Here is an 18195-nt window from a genome sequence, read left to right as displayed (position 1 = left end):
CATAGCCACCAAAACTACAGTTGTCATTTATTCATAGCCTCCTGCTTTCACTGTGTTTGCTGACACGTTTACTGGAATCATGTGGGAGTTAGTCAAAAGCTTTCAAAATTGAATTGTATATGGGGTGTTATGCTATATGCATGATATGGTGAAGGATGATTTTGTGAAGGTTAGGGAAAGGTGTGTTACTGAGCAGAGAGGCCTTTCTAGCCTTGTACATGTGCTGGACTGGAACACCGGGCATTAATATGGATTGCAGATGGATATTTATCTCCTGATCATCATATATATCCATTTTCTAATTCATTCATGGGATGGGGGCAACACTAGCTAGGCCAGCATTTATTGCCCATCCCTAATTGCCCAGAATGTAATTAAAAGTCAACCACATTGCTGTGGGTCTGAAATCACATGTAGATCAGACCAGGTAAAGATGGTGAATTTCCTTCCCTCAAGGACATTAATGAACAAGATGGATTTTTCAGACAATCGCCCATGGATTCATGGTTATCAGAAGAGTCTTAATTCCAGACTTTTGTTGAATTCACAAGAAAGCCAGTCGTGCCCTGGGATCCCTTTGCTTGTGTTTTGTCTTGCTCCATGTGCCCAAAGGTCTGCCAGTTGTGAATGGGCACATGAAGACACAGAGTAGAAAGTTCCCAACCACCAGTCACATCCACCAATGGAGAGGTAGCCAACACAAGGTGATAACGATGTAACCAATTTGCTGTCATGCATATGTCGCTACTTCTACTGCAAAACAATTCCTGTTTCCTATTCTGATGGGAGGCATGATCTTTTACCATAGAATAGAATCCCTACAGTGTGGAAACAGACCATTTGGCCCAACAAGTCCCAGCCGACCCTCCGAAGAATAACCCACCCAGACCCATTCCCCTACCCTATTACTCTACATTTACTTCTGACTAGTTATCTTTGGATTGCGGAGGAAACCGGAGCACCTGAAGGAAACCCAAGCAGTCAAGGAGAGAATATGCAAACTCCACACAGACCGTCGCCTGAGGGGGGAATCTAACCCATGTGTGGCAGTAGTGCTAACTACTGAGCCACCATGCAGCCTTCCCTAATTTGTGTTTGAGAAGGTGGTGGTGAACCACCTTACAATCATATTCTTGAATAGTTACGTTCCAGTAGTGAAGGTACTGTCATGGCGTTGTTGGGCAGAAAGTTCCAGGATTTTAACACAGCGATCATGAAGGAAGGACACTATATTTCCCGGTCCGGATGGTGCAGGAACGGGAAGTGCTGGTGATCCCACTAGTTGATACACGTCACAGATTTGGAAGGTGCTGTGAAGGAGCCATGGTAAATTGTTACTGTACATCTTGTAGATGGTACACACCGCTGCAACTGTGTATCTCTGGTGGAAGGTGTGAATATATAAGATGCATAGGGCGCCTGGCAAGTATGTTGTGTTGACCTGGATGGTTTCGAGTTCCTTGAATATTATTAGAATTTTGACCAAGGCAAGTGGAAACTGTTTCATCACACTGCTAACTTGTGTCCGTATCTGGGCAAGTTTTATGAATGCAGGAGATGAGTTATAAGCCACACAGAGTTCCTAGTGTCTAACCTGTTTGAGTAGTCGAAGTACAGGTATTTTGGTGGCTGGTTCTAAGTAGTTCCTGATCGCCACTGTCTCCAAGATGTCATTAGTGTGGTATTAATCAACGATAATCCATTTGAATGTTAAGGGAACATACTTAGATGCTCTCTTATTGGTCACGACTTCACACCTGTAGTTAATGTCATAATTCATAATGGAAATGGTTCGCACAAAATGGTTTCAAAACCATATTCAAACTTTACGAATCACTGGTTAACACAAGGCAGCACAGTCTGGTTTGATTTCTGCTGTTAGTGACCATTATCTTCCTAATGTTCTTCTATGCCCCCCCCCCCCCCCCCCACTCATATCCGAATCACATAAGCACTGCAATTAAAGATCGTATAAAATGCCCCAACATATATAATCAGTAACTGCCCTAACTAAATTTGGGAGGGTATTGAGGAAACGTTTCATTTCTGGGGATCGATGCGGCTCATGTGCCGTTGGGTAACTCGGACCAGTTGACCCAGCGGAAAGTTTATCAAGTCGCCAATATTTTTACAGTAATATTCACAAGTGAACTAGCTCCGGTGTCCAATAAGCCCAATATTGTGCAATTGTTTTTTTTTAAGAAACAAGATATTAATCTTGCGACTCGTCGGAATGCCAGTCTTTGTCTTTATGAATCCCTAAAAAGTCAGAGTTCCGGCTCAGTCAATCCCAGATAATAACAAGCCATTGTTATCTAAACTACATCTGTAATTGTTCAGGTTTAGTTCTGATATAACTGTGTACAACACACCGCAGATAACGGCGCAGGTAGAGCTCCCTGTGACTGTTTTTCGATGCTGATCTGACAGTTGTTTGTCACATTCGCTGAGTACAGAGACACAGAGTGGCAGAATGTGACAGTACTGTCAGAGTTAGACTGACTGACTGATGGATGGAACCCCATAGTGTGTTCACAGCCGAGGGTACAGAGCTGAGATCAGCGCCGCCACCAACCACACTCCAATTACAGTTTTTTCAATCTTTTTCTTCTAAGCACTCATTAGCACAAGTCGTACTTAATTCTTTTAAAAGATGGATCCGGCTCCCCACGCTTCAAAGTTGCATTTGCTTTGAAAATCAAGCGTAATGCACATATAACTGTTAAGTCTTTGCGACTGCGTTTTTTCTCGCCTGTCTATAAATCAACTTTACTTCATTAAAGCCTCATAATAAAGTGAAAGTACAAAATCACATCCGCATTTACTTCCGGACCTGTCGACGTGAAAGTTTGTGCTGGAAAGGTCCGTGTTTTGATCCGTCTTTGTCAGACATTGTAACAACTCTACACTGGTTCAAGGTCAGTTTGAAGGCATTTCACAGATTGTCGGCTGCAAATGGTAACTTCCTGTCTTCCACAACTCTTCGTACATTCCCGGTTACTGACTCCATGGGGAAAAAACTTATTCGCAAATGCAGCTGTTCGATTAGTTTAAATATGCAAGACGGTGGGCGAGTTTTGACAGGTGGAGCTCTGGATCCGAGGAGCTTGTGTTAATGCAAAAGAAATTACATTTACACACATGAATTTGCACTTGAATCAAGTATTTAGATTTCTTTTAAGTGTTGATCATCGGGCAGTTTTAAGTCAATATGTTCAGTGTGGCTGTTGTGGTAATTTCTGTACTTTTGTTAATGTTATATATTGTACAATATCTGATATAGTAAAGGCCAATTAAGAATGCAGTTGTTCCTTTCACAGGTGTTTCTGGTAACCAGACTTTGTTGAGAATAAAAACAGACTTTTAGATTCCAGTTTGTTTAGATTTTGATCCCAGCTTATTTGCTGTTTGGGTCCCAGGTTAGTGCATGTTGCTGACCCTAGATTGCTGAATGTTTGGAAGCTGGAGTGTTTGATTCTTCGATGCTGATTGAATCGCAGAAATAAAAAGGCGCAGAAGGAAGCCTTTCGGTCATCGTGTCTGCACCGGCTATTTAAATGAGCATCAATGGTATAGACGTGGGTATAGCTGTGGCTGTAAAAGTGGTGTAAATATGTATATATGTTTGTTTACTGTATATCTGTGTGCAGATGTGTTAAGTGTCAGTGTGTCCTGTTTGTTTGCTGTGGAGATTTGTGTAGTTAGGTGAGTTGGTATGAAATGTGTGTGTGTCTATATGTGTGGTTGTGTCTGTTCCTAACATTTTTTTGCAAATTCGGCTAATAGTGCCCAAGATTAGAGCGGTGCTCGAAAAGCACAGCAGATCAGGCAGCGTCCGAGGAGCAGAAAAAAATCGACGTTTCGGGAAAAAAATCTTCAACAGGAAGCCCCGACGAAGGGCTTTTGCCCGAAACGTCGATTTTCCTGCTCCTCGGATGCTGCCTGGCCTGCTGTGCTTTTCCAGCACCACTCTAATCAATGCCTACTGCCAATTTCTTGCTTCTCCCCAAACCCTCGCACTTTCCATGCAAATTATCATCGTCTTGAATGCTCCAATTGAATCTGCCTCCACCTCACTTTCAGGTAATATGTTCCAAAAACCCCAACTGAGATCTGTGTGGAAAATAAGTGATTTTTCCTCATTTCATTGGCTTCTTTTGCAAATCACTTTAATCTGTGCCTTCTGGTTCTTGAGGGAGAATACTTTGTCCCTACCTATTCTTATCAAGCCTGTTCATGGTTCTGAAAACCTCCTCTTAATCTTCTTCCCTCCACAGAACACAGTACTGTACCAACTCCATAAATCTCTCCTAGTAACTTAAGTTTCGCTTTCTGCGCTCCAATGCATTTCCATCCTCCTTATAATGTGTCTTCTGCATGTTCAACATCACCTCGTTGCTCTGGAACTGTATGGCCCTATTTAATACTGTATGCTTTACTTATTGCTCTCTCAACCTGCCCTGGCACTTTCAGTGATCTGAGCAGATATTTACCCAGTTCCATCTGTTCCTGCAGTCCCTTTAGAATTGTAGCCCTTTTTTTTAAAAGCAACTGAACTCTGTCTGCTACATCTCCACTCACTTTGCTGACTTGTATAGGTCTTTTGATGTTCCACAATGTCCTGCTCACAGGTTTCAGTTCTTCAAAGTTTTGTGTAATCTGCAAAGGCTGAAATTGTCCCTTGCACAATATGATCAAGATAGTCAGGAAAAGCAAGTGTCCCAATGCCAATCCCTTCCTAATATGTACCTTCCTTTGGCCTGCGTGCAGTTCTGGTCTCCTTCCTATCGGAAAGATGTTGTGAAACTTGAAAGGGTTCTGAAAAGATTTACAAGGATGTTGCCAGGGTTGGAGGATTTGAGCTATAGGGAGAGGCTGAACAGGCTGGGACTGTTTTTCCTGGAGCGTCGGAGGCTGAGGGTGACCTTATAGAGGTTTACAAATTATGAGGGGCACGGATAGGGTAAATAGGCAAAGTCTTTTCCCTGGGGTCGGGGAGTCCAGAACTAGAGGGCATAAGTTTAGGGTGCGAGGGGAAAGATATAAAAGAGACCTACGGGGCAACTTTTTCACACAGAGAGTGGTACGTGTATGGAATGAGCTGCCAGAGGAAGTGGTGGAGGCTGGTATAATTGCAACATTTAAGAGGCATTTGGATGGCTATATGAATAGGAAGGGTTTGGAGGGATATAGGCCGGGTGCTGGTAGGTGGGACTAGATTGGGTTGGGATATCTGGTCAGCATGGACGGGTTGGACCGAAGGGTCTGTTTCCATGCTGTACATCTCTATGACTCTATGACTGCTACACTGTGTTACTTATCATTTGGTCAATTTTGTGCCTTTTATTACATTTATTTTATTCCATGGCCTATAATCCTCATAAATCTATCACTGCATATTTGTACCTAAGATTGCTGTATATTTGGGCCTGAAATTGATACATGTTTGGCCCAATTTATTCCATGTTTGCAATGCACGTTGTTGTACTCTTGCGCCCCAGATTGCTGCCTGTTTGTGCTCTAAACTGTTGCATGTTTGGTTCAGTTTGCTCCATGTTTGAACACAGGATTTCTGCATGTTTGCATTTTGATTACAGAATGTTTTGGCTGATTGCTCGAATGTTTGGACAGATTGCTGCATGTTTAACTCAATTTGGTGCATGATTGGGCTTTGGATCACTGCCTATTTATACCCTAGATTATGAAACATTTGGGTCATTGGATGCTGCAAATTTCAGCCCCAGATTGCTGGATATTTGGATCCAAATGTGTATCTGCATATTTTGGCCTTACATTATTGCACATTCTTACACTAGACTGCTGCACGCTTGGACCTTAAGTAGATGCACGAATGTTGGATCACTGCATGTTTGATTAGATTTTAGATTAGATTAGATTACAGTGTGGAAACAGGCCCTTCGGCCCAACAAGTCCACACCGACCCACCGAAGCGCAACCCACCCATACCCCTACATTTATCCCTTACCTAACACTACGGGCAATTTAGCATGGCCAATTCACCTGACCTGCACATCTTTGGACTGTGGGAGGAAACCGGAGCACCTGGAGGAAACCCACACAGACATGGGGAGAACGTGCAAACTCCACACAGTCAGTCGCCTGAGGCGGGAATTGAACCCAGGTCTCTGGCACTGTGAGGCAACAGTGCTAACCACTGTGCCACCGTGCCACCCAATTGGACCCCACATTGTTGCAAATTGTGTTTGAGGCTGCTGCATGTTTGGGCCCTAGATCACTACATGTTTGAGGCCTATAAATGCTACATTTTGAATCCTATAATGTTGCATATTTATTCCACATACCGCTGCATGTTTGAGGCTTGGATTGCTATCTGTTCATACCGACAATGTTGCCTCTTTCAGGCTTAGATTGCTGCTTAGACCTGGATTGTGGTATGTTTGTTCCGTAGATTGACACATGTTTGGGAGCTGGATCACTGCATGTTTGAATCCAGCATTGTTGGAAGTTTGTGTTCTAGGTTATTGCATGTTTAAGATGTGGATTGCCGTATGTTTGTGCTCCAGATACTGAATGTTTAGGCCCTAAATTGCTGCATGACTGAGCCCTGGTTTGCTGTATATTTATGCCTCAATTTGCTGTATATTTGCACTCCACATCACTGCATGTTTGGTCCAATTTGGTCCATATTTGGGTCTTAGATTGCTGCATGTTTGGGCCATATAAATGATAAATTTTGGGTCAGTTATTTCATATTTCATATTTGTTCCACAGTTTTCTTTTTTTGAGTCTTGGATTGCTGCCTATTTGTACCTTAGATCACTGCACATTTGGTTTCTGGAATACTGTATGGTTCAGAATTAGATTGCTGCATATTTTGAACATGTATTTCTGTATTTTTATTCCTTAGGTTGTTGCATGTTTGAATCTTAGATTTCTACATGCTTGTGCCTTAGATTGGTGTGTGTTTGTACCCCAGACTGTCTGGGTGGAGTGTATGTATACTTGGCATGTTTGGGTCTTTGTTTGCTATATGTTTGTGTTCTGAATTATTGCACATTTGGACTCAACATTGTTGCATGCCTGTGCTCTGGATTTCTATATGTTTCAGCACAGTCCCTAAGTTGCTGCATGTGTGTCCTCCGAATTGCTGCAGTTTAGGATCTGTTACACTTGGTGTTTAGGATCTGGCACACTTGGTGTTTGGGATCTGGCACACTTGGTGTTTGGAGCCTCTGTACGCTAGGTGTTTTGGGTCTTGTACACTTAGTGATTAGGATATGGGACACTTTGCATTTGGAGACCGTGTTTACTTGGTGTTTGGAACCTGGCACATTTGGTGATTGGACCTGATATTACTGGTGTTTGGAGCCTGCGTGCATTCGATATTTGGACTATGGCAGACTTGGTGCTGGGATTTTATACTGCTAGTTTTTTGAGCCCTGGTACATGTAATATTTCAGATCTTATGCACTTAGCACTTGGGAGCTAGCACAATTGATATTCTCAGTGTCAGCTTGTTATTTTTGATTTGAATGTTTTTGCCACGGATTTCCTGGCGTTTCCCCAATTCCGAGCTTCAGAATTGGTCTGAGAAATCTCCCGAACTATGTTCGGAATAGTCACCGGGACACTTAAATCGCGCACCCTCCCCAGACCCTGCTGAGTTTCTAAAGTTTTGTTTTATATATTCTGTGTTTATATCCAGCCCGCGGTGTTTTGTCTGAGAAATATCTGGCCGGGCTCAGCAGCGGCTCTCTGAGAGAGTTCCTCCCGCCACCCTGGGGATCGACCCAATGCCGAAGCACTCCGAGAGACTCAGATCCACCTTTTGAAGTCGTTTTTATTTTCTCCCCCAGTTTGCGAGCAGAGACTGTAATGGCCAGGAGGCAGCTTTGTCGCAGTGAGAGTCAGTGAGATTTCCAAAAGATAGCTAAGAGTTTGCTGTTCCTTGAGAAAGTTACTGTATTTCCTTTCACGAATTTCATCGCTGGAAAGTGTATAGGTAATGGGACGCTGGTACCGGCTATCGGTTCCCCCAATCAAACACTCGCTGTACAAAAGTGAATTACTCGTTAACAGTTTCTGACATAATCCTCTTTCTTTGCCTGGTTTGAATTGTTCTCAAGCAGAGCCAGAAAGGGCTCGGTTTCCCGACCCGCTAGAGAGGCGGTCAACAAACACGCCATCCCGACAAACCGGCTGGAAATCAAGACAAAAAAAAAGTAGAGCTGAGCCCCATGGGTGGGGATCTAAGCTCAGCCCTCAAGATGTCTAGTCACAAACTTTGCAGTTAAGCTGTTTGAAGCAGAGATCATAGTTTGTCCGGGCTACAATAAAAATAAACCCTTCTGATAGAAGAGCTGACACGTTTGACAAATGGGATTTAGCTCTTTTTGTGTATGTGTGTATGATACGGACAAGATAGAACTAAGTAATTCTGAACAGTTAACTCTTTCAAAGATCCTGAAGTTGAATGACCCGCATTAAACTCTACCACCCTTTCTCAGCTTTTTTTTTCTTTTCTGTATGAAAACGACAGTAAACACTAACATCACTCACTCCGTTGTACTGCGAAGTTACAATATTGCACACGCCGCCCAGGGCTGGGTCGGTTCTGAATTAAAAGTCTCACATCGGCGATGCCTCATTTGACGCCGGTTTGAATCGTGGACACAGTCTTGTGCGAAAGAACGAATCAGTATTCATGCACAGAACTCAAAACAAATGCAAATCAAAGAGTAGAGAAATGGAGGAGGGAGGCCGAGTAAATTGATGGGGGGGTGGGGGGGGAATGTGGTGGTGAGAGGAGAAACATGATGAAGTGGGGTGGGGGGAAATGAATGCAATGGGGAGGGAGGAATAGCAAAGTGTGGGGGGGAGAGAATGGGGAAAGTGAAATGGGAGGGGAGGGGCAAGGAGAGTGGGGGAGCGAGAGGCAAAGGGGAGAGTGAAATGGGAGGGAGGGAGGGAGACGAGAGTGAGGGAACGAGAGATAAAGAGCAGAGTGAAATGGGAAAGGGGGGGGAGAAGAAAATAGAGGGAGCGAGAGATGAAGGGACAGTGAAATGGGGAGGGATGGAGGGATAGGGAGTTCGAGGGAGGGAGAGTGGGGGAACGATAAAAGGGGAGAAGATAGAGAGAGGGAGATTAATTGGGCAGGAAAGTGGAGTGAGAGAAGGGGGGGGGGGGAGCTGAGGAGCAGACACGGGGGAAAGGGCCAAGGGCCCATTGAGCAGCGGTGCCCCTTCGCTGTTGGAATATTGACATTTTGGAGGCGAGGAGCTGAGGATTGACTCCACCTCCTCTCCGCTTTAAGCGTGGCAGCTGCTCACAACCCGACTTGTTCAGCCCCATTCAACGTCGAGTGGGAACAAAAATGGCCATTTATTAGAATACTTGTTTTTCTGCATTGTTCTCTGTCACACAAAAGGCTTTTCAATATGTAAGAAGGGTCCCCTTTGCAAAGAGAAACAATAACTCGAAATTGTCTTTTAAAATCTTTCTATCAATAATAAATTGAATTTGATTTTCTTCCATTCAGTGTGTATTGAGCGAGAGATGCCGGATCTAGCTCCTGTACCGCCGCTATATACATTTGTACCCTGTGGTTTTTGCAGGTCTCATAAGTTCGCAAACAAGAGAAAAGGTTCAATTGTGACAACAAGGCCGATTTAGATTTTTAACCAAATTTCTTGATGCAGATTTCGGGAACAAAGTGCCATCCCAGACTGCGCGGTTCTGCTAACTGGGAGACAGAGAGCTGGCAGTCAATGTAAGTCTAACTTCACACGGGTCGAACCCGTTTATAATTCTTGCTAAAATATTGATAATTAATGTAGCACGTCTGTACGGGCTGATTCTGCCGCTGATCACTAGCCTTGCACTAAATTCTGCGATTCCAGTCCTATTGAAAATAAGAATGGAATCAATGAGATTGCAGCTGGTAATGAACTAACAAATATATTGTTTAATTCAAGGACAGTGCCGCGTTGTACTGTTATGTTCAGCTATTGAATTAGACTCACGACTATATTGTCACAACCATTAACCGAGTTTGAAACTGAGATTTTTTTTGCAATCGAGAGTATTGACATATTTTAGTAATTATTTTTTCTTTCTAACATCTTTGTTTGCGCTGGGGATCGATTCAACTCAAACGGCGCGCTCGGCCGCTTCTTCTAGCCACCGAACATAAAGTCGAGGCACATTTCAAATCTAAATTTAAAAATGTTTCTGTTTGGTAGATCGTGACGGATGGCCGATCTTGATATTAGGCGTTTTAAAGGTGTTGAGGTGATTTTTTTTTATAGTGTTAACGTGCTATTCCAGTTTATCTGAAAAGGGAGCGGGTGAACTGTCCCTCAGGTAGTGTCCGAACCCGTCCCTATCAATGGCTATTGACACTGGACGGTGTAGAAGTTACTGCAAGTGGAACTGAACGGTAAAACTAACGTTTCCAGATCTGAGAGCGAGACAGCGGCCGCAAGGTTTTCCAGTCAGGCGGCCCGTATGCTGTTGCTTTTTACTGGTCGCTCTTCCTAATTTCAGCAGAGTATTGACACTCTGCCATAAATCAGTTATCAGATCATTAAACAAAATGAGGACTTAATCATCAGTGGGTCGCCGCTGGGGAGGGGAACAGATCGCACGGGCTCCTTTTCTGCCCACTGGGGCTTTTGACCCTATTCCCCGATATGCAGAAATGGTTACTGAAATTCCCTCTCTGTAAGGAGACCGATGGATGGTTGGAGGGGGGGGGGGAGGTGGCGAGGTGTAATATTGATAAAGGTTATTACGTTTGGCTGATTTCCTTATCAGAACAGGTGTTTTAACACGATAGCAGTTCCAGTCAATTAACCCATTAAAACTCCGTTTTATTGTATCGATTCCCTCCCGGGGCTAGCTTCACACCGCGACGAGGCGTCTGTAGACACCAGCCGGTCACGGTGACAGCTGAGGCGTTCAGTGAAACTGGGGCCGGGCGCTGGGGCAGGCAGATCCCCATCCTTTTTTAACAACTTCCGAGAATTTACAGCACAACCCGACAATCAAACTGCTCACCCATTTACATTACAGCTGACTGGCATATTTACGGCTTCATCATCATTGCTGTAAATTTAGAGAAAAAAAACTGCGTGGTTGTAAGTCCCATTTATTTATTTCAGAAGTCGGCAAGTTTAAGGAAGAAAGTGATCTCAGTGATACAAAGCTCCGTTTGCAATAGCCAATAAATAAGATAGTGTTCCCCTCAAATGTACACTATCACATTAAACCAAAACAATGATCCGTGTAATTTGGTCAATCAATTTTAGAACAAATATTTCACTTAAATTCCCTGCTGGAGGTAATATTATTTGATACCGATTCTTTTTAAAAATTTAGTGAGACTGGCTTGTATCATTCCCGGTCTGTAGTCTGGCCTGGGAGATGTTTAATGTTTTAGCAAAGGTTTGCGCCACTGGCGGGTCACAAGTGCGAGCAATAGTCGGACAGGTAACTGCATGTCCGGTCATTCAGAATCTCAGCAAACAGGCCGTGAGTTGGTCCTTTAATGACCTTTTACTGTCAACAGCTTCATAGCTGAACGGCCCACATTTGTCTTCAATAGGAAAGGACTTCGGCCCTACTAGGCGGAGGTGCGTACTTCAGATGCTGGAGGTTAGAGTCAAGTTCAGAGCGGTGCTGGAAAAGCACAGCCGCTCAGGCAGCATCCGAGGAGCAGGAAAAACCGACGTTTCGGGCAAAAGCCCTTCATCGGAGCTTCCTGTTGAAGAGCTTTTACCCGAAGCGTCGATTTTTCTGCTCCTCGGATGCTACCTGAACCGCTGTGCTTTTCCAGCACCGCTCTAATCTTGGGCACTATTAGCAGAGTTTGGCAAAAATTGTTACTGAACAGACACACCCACACATATAGGCACACACACACGCACGTATTTCACACCAACTCACCTAACTGCACAAATCTCCACAGCAAACAAACAGGACACGCTGACACTTACATCTGCACTCAGATGTACAGTAAACAAACATATACACGTATCTACACCACTTTTACAACCACATCTATACCCATATCTATACAATACATGCATACAGCTACACATATCTACACAAACACACATAAAATTACATACATACCTACACCACACACAAAAACACATACACCTATGTACATATCTAAATCACACACAGATACACATAGCTGCACATATGCTACAGCACACACATACAGCTACACACATAACTAAGTCGCAAACACCTATATACATACCTACACCACACACAAGCACATATACAGGTACACACATACCTACACCACACATAAACATACAGCTACACGCATACCTATATCGCACACAAAGACACATACAACTATACACATACCAACTCAAACACATACACCAATACACATATCTACTCCATACACTTACACGACATGCATTCCTATTCCACAAATATACCTACACATAGCTCCAGAAACTCACACGCAGATTCACACGCACAGACCCACAAATAAATTGTACACAAACGCATAACCTCCCACTCACATATACAAACCAGGTGCAAATACCCTTCATATACTGTCACACATACATCCATAAACACAAGCAGCTTTATGCAAATATTTTAATCAACCTGTTCAGACATGTAAACTTGAATCCAGACCTAGAGGTAGGGTTAAGACCACATTTACCTTTGTGTATATTTGCACTTGGGCTTCTCGCGAATTATCTAAAAACATGTGCAAGGACAAACGCAGGTTACAAGACTTCATTGACATTACAGATTTCCTTATATTTTGAATACTAAGCTATGTCTAAAGCTGATTGAGTGTTATTTCCGACAATGGCCTCATGGAGCCAAAATTAAGATTCTAAAAATGTTGCCAACATTGGACTGGTTGATTAAATATATCCACGAACGACTATTTACGTATGTCATTGAAAAAAAATTGTGAATAAGTGCTTCCGGTCTACCCCCCCAACTTAATTGATTCCTATCCCAAAGGGATGACATTGGAATCACTTAGGGAATCTAGATTCCCCGAGAGTCACTGCGGTGTTGGCAATGCGGTTCGGCGCATTTGAACTATCAGTTATTTTTTAAAAGAAAGCATAAAATGTGATCGGAAGAGGAAACTAAGGTTACATTCCGACCAAAGTGCACCGAGGGTGGTTGGAGACTGGTTGGGCAGAACGGAGTTGAGAAGAGGCGATGGAACTATATTTCACCATATGCAGTGCAAACTTAGTGACACGGTCAATCAATCTGATTTGGTGGAGATGAATGGGATGAATTGCAAACTATATAACCTGAATCACTCGTTCAAGTCTGACCAACAAATGGCACCCCGCAAAAAACGAGCGTGCGTGCGCATGCGTTCCTGTAGCTGACGTGTGTGACGGTGTTGGGCACATTGAGGGGTACATGAATTGTATGCTGGAATTGATGCTTGATTCAATATATTTCGGGTGGGCACTAATCCCAACCTGTGGATGGACCTTGGGCCAAATATATTTTACATGCGCCCAGCCTTTCTCGATAATAATCGGTTTCTACTGCAACGACCAAGGTTTCCCCACTCGGATTGTTCGCCTGTACTTTCCTGTCTCTCTATCCGTGTGAGTTTACCTTTGAGGAACTTTGAAACCCCACGTTTCCGTCTTCTGACGGCAATTGTCTTTAACAATTCGGTGCAGCTTCGATCGAAGTGCAAGCGCTGTAGAAATGTTTCCAACCAATCGAATCAGCAGTCGGATCGTGAGGGCTTTGTAACTCAACTAACTGACCAAGCAGATTAAAGAGGGCAGCGATCACACTTAGCCGGTATCAACTCGACGCGCTTAATTCAGCTCTAGTTATTAGCTTAAATAAAACAGGAACGCTAGAAATACCTAGCAGAATTTGTACAGAGAGAAACACAGCTAACACGTGGGAGAACCGAATTTCTTGTTTCTCCATTGATGCTGCCACGCGGCGTATTTCCATATTATGTTTCCATTTTCAGATTTCCAGCATTCACCATGTTTTGCTTTCGTGATTTTTTTTGTTGGTCCGTATCAAAAATGCACACCATGTGAACTCATTGCCAAAGTCACCATCATCCGTATTGTGATAACTTATTGCATGTCTCTTTATGAAATCCACACGGTTAGACCGATTGACTTTTATCATAAAACTACTTGAAAGTAGTTAAATTTGATGTTTATTCATCTAGGCAGACTTTTAATACTATACAATGTTTAAAAATAAAACAAATTGACGCAAGCCAGGAACAAAGCCACAAACTGGGTACAGAAAAAAAAATCTTAGTGCAGGAGTCGAGCATCTTTTCCTCCGATTAATATGGACAAGCTGATGTATTCCACGAACTTCGAAGTCTATAAGATCTATATGTCATGGTTTACCTGAATTATAACTCCTCTACATTAGAACTGGCGTAAACGCTGGGTTATCCACTGGCCCTTGCACATAGCATTGTGATAGGCCCTGGCACTGGGACAGACAATGGCCTTGGCATTGGGATAAAGACTTGCCCTAACTACGGGACTACACAGGCATTAACACCGAATCAGGCTCAAGAATACAATTTTCTGAATAAAATGTCGCCATTAGTGAATGCCATTGTATTTGTTTTTCATAAATAATACTTCTTAATACTTGACATAAATTAACCAGATACCGGGTCTCCTGCCGATGTCTGTATCATTCTCCATCGATATTACTTCGCTTCAGTAAGAGTTAATCTCACTGACCACCGTGTTTGGTATTTCAGATGCGACGATCGACAGTCAGCCTAACTGGGAGTTCGATAAGTCAAGATCAATACGTACAAAGTGAGGTTCACTAATGTAACTTAGGGAAAGAAATCTGCTGGCCTCCCCCTAGTCTGGTCGACATGTAATTTCAGAGCCATCGCGACGCAGTTGATTCTTAACTGCACTCAAAAAGGGCAATTGGGGATAAACTATAAATTCCAGTGACGCTCAACCCATGAACGATTTTATTTATGAGAAAATTTAACGGTGAAAACTTCCAATCACACTTTTATAAAATAATTCAAATTGCCACCAGCATTTTATTTTCGCCTAATGAAGATAACCAAAGTAGCAGTTGTTGTAACAATTTATTTGCTGCAAAAGTGTTTTAAAAGGTCACGTTCACGAATATTCTGTAAACCACTATTCGCGTCAATGATTCCCAAAGTTTGGAAGTTATTTCATGGTTTATTCGCTAACGTGTCTGACTTACTTAACGGCAGAAATGTTCAGCAATTAACCGATTTCGAGGTTGTGTGTCATTTGGGGAAATAAATAAACGACACGAAAATGAGGATTTTTTTTAGAGTGCTCGTTTTAATTCCTCACTTTTTCCCGCTGTTGCGAACTATTAACACCAACATCAAATCAAGCCAAAACAATAATTCACGGCCTTCCCTAATCTCTAATTCGTTATTTATAGAATCGAGAATAGTGGAATTTGAAGTGGTTTAAAATGCTACTTGACATTATCTTCAAATATTCTGAATCATTAACACCGGGTCTGCCCCAATCAATTAAGATACATCTATGAGTGTGGGTTCTAATGAAACGGAGGCGATTATTTGACCGAAGATTTGAAAACAATTACAATCTCTTTACTTAAACACCTCAGATATCCGTGCATTGAGATAGCAATTCTTACTAAGCTGCGGATAAATAACATTGAAGTAAGTGAGGCTTCCGGATTCAGATCCCTGTGAAGCCCAATTTGGTTCTAACCAATTCCACCAGCGGGCTCCGCCTTATGGTAGTTTTAACACTTTGTCTTGAGATATTGTAAATGTCCTTGCGCTTTGTTTTATGAAACACACAGATGAAGCCATCGCGAACTTTAATTGTAAAACCGGAGTTGCACGATGCCGTTTCTGGAGAGTGGATTGGGATGTCCTATTTCAGCTGACATACTCATGTCAGTTTTGACATCAAATTGCTTTTAATCACTGAAAATCCCAAGTGCTGTTATCTAAAAGTTGTGTTTTATCTCACAGTCACTGTGATCCCGTAAAGGGAGCTGTCAGTTCCCAGGCACCTGGGTCTGAATGATGTCTTTGTGTCTTTTACCCTCAGGAACACATCAGGCCCTCTCATTATGCTGTAGCGTTCTTTAATCACGCTCTGTGCTTACGAAACTATTCACATTTTCATCTGCATTTTAAATTAATTAAGCAAAGGTATTGTTCGGAACTGGGAACCAAATTCCACTGTATTATTTTAAACGATGGTTAATCGATTGAGAGACAATAAGATATAATTCTACCATAGAACCTTTGAAATGTTAAGATGCAGTTATAGACTGGCACACAATGTTTTATAAGTCTCTGATAGCTAACAATATTAAACAGTGTGCATTAGGGATGATACCAATATTTTATAGCCCATTATTAGTTATTCGTTTTACCTTTAATTTAGCATTGGCAATCGGTCCAGTGATGGTCTGCATATTTGGAAAATTACCAGAGGAGGTTAAGATACTAGGTTACTGCATTTGCGTTGTTGCGCCAAATTCAGTACGGGCTGAAAACTAAGTAAAAAATATCCACATATTGATTTTTAAAAATGCTGGCATCTGGGTCGAATGCGTTGCCAAATATGTGCTAACCAAGCTGTGTATATCGCTGCATATACCCGTGTTCGGTTTGTGTGTCTAGTTTCCCCGTTCCTTTTGTGCTGTGTAACTAACCTTTTCCTTTTTATTGAATCTAGTGGTTACGCAGCTTGAATATTGACGTGTTCCCACTGCTCGGTTGTTAACCCAATTATAGAATTCATCAAGAACTGTATTGAATTATCTTTTCCCATACAGTATCAGCATTAGCCTAATTAAAAGCTATAATGTATCATATAATGATTAAATCGTTAGTCCTAGTGTAGGAAGCAATATTTTGTTTCCCCTCAATTAGAAGCTGATTGAGGTTTTCAGGGCAGGTCATCTGTGAAATTTGAATGATATGCGTGAGTATGGCTTACGGCGCCATCTCTTCTTTCTCGCTGGCTTTGACTCGGAATCCAAATTAATTGATTTAGTGTTCAGAATACCTACATTTGCTATTCCCAGGGCTTTTTTTTCCCTAAAATTTGTATAACCTTTATTTAAAAGCACGTAAAAGTTGTAGATGTTTTATAGATTATTGATGTCGCATACAAGAAATAATTAGTCAAGCAGTATGAAATTATTTGTTACTCTATGTGAAGCCTGTATTCAAAAGAAATGTCACAATTCACTTTAATACACCCCATCCCCCTTTCTGAAGTGTCTTTACATAACGGCACTGTCCATTGTGGGCTCTGTTTCTGATGTCACTTATAACGACGTTTCGGGCAAGAATGTTGTGTTGTACGAATTCGTTTCTGTTCAAATGCACGGACTGTACATTGTTGCCGAGAATGGTAATAGCATGTAGAGAGAATGGTGACGCGGTGCAGGGTTAAACTGAGTGAAGTATAAAAGAAGCTCATTAGAATCGATCTCCGTTTATTCGTGCCTTCCCTCAGGAAGCTCCAGCCGGTGTCTACCGCCAGCAGACGGCGATGGACATCTGCTTTTCAGCATAGGATTTCACAAAAGCCAATTCCATTCGAATCTCCCTTATCGAATTATTTATCTTCTCTTTAATAACCAGCCTCCTCGTGCAAGCAAATTGCTTACGCCTAGATATGATTCTGCTAACTAATTGGATTTCCCTTAAATTCTTGGCAGTTCATTTAACCCGTTTCGGATGGCGCTGGGTTGGATGGTGGCACAAACAAAGTCCATTTCAATGGTGATTATTCACAGACGCTCAAAGTTGAAAAACTTCTGCAAGCGGCTTAATTTGTTTAAAGGCCATTTACTGGACTCTAAAGGGCCCAATTACCGACATAACACGGCACAGTGGGAGTTCCTGCTCCCGCCCTTCCCCTCTGCCACCCAGAATAACTGATTTATAAACTGTTGACCATGGGGTTGCTTGAATTATTTCCACTTTCATTGTACAGTTCTACGTCTACCCAAATGGTTACTTGGGAGAGAAATATAACCCCCCCCCCCCCCCCTCGATTCTAGGCCCCCATACATTGTAAGTAACGGCCTGAGCAAGTTCAGACAGATAGCCAACACACTGAGCCCTCGCCACATGGTTATCACCCCTTCTGACCTCTATGCACACTCTGGCATAATAAAGTCCTGCTCTTT

General features: G+C 42.5%; 1 long non-coding RNA gene across 8 annotated transcripts in view; it reads left to right on the top strand.

Annotated features, from left to right (window-relative positions):
- The window catches only part of LOC148149714 (uncharacterized), a 282534-nt gene that overhangs the window by 48385 nt on the left and 215954 nt on the right, over nucleotides 1–18195 (top strand). Inside the window, exon 3 of one of the 8 annotated variants that reach the window (XR_015757399.1) lies at nucleotides 9600–9716. The exons of the other annotated variants lie outside the window; for them this stretch is intronic. This is a non-coding gene — a long non-coding RNA (uncharacterized LOC148149714). Of the gene's footprint in view, nucleotides 1–9599; nucleotides 9717–18195 lie in introns of those variants that run through there. 8 annotated transcript variants of the gene reach the window in all.

Source organism: Chiloscyllium plagiosum, unplaced genomic scaffold (genome assembly GCF_037043375.1).
Source record: "Chiloscyllium plagiosum isolate Xiang-an unplaced genomic scaffold, Cpla_swu_hap1 HiC_scaffold_6, whole genome shotgun sequence".
Classification (NCBI taxonomy): Eukaryota; Metazoa; Chordata; class Chondrichthyes; order Orectolobiformes; family Hemiscylliidae; genus Chiloscyllium; species Chiloscyllium plagiosum.
The sequence above is the reverse complement of the archived record's forward strand: the minus strand, read 5'-3'. Positions and strand labels throughout refer to the sequence as shown.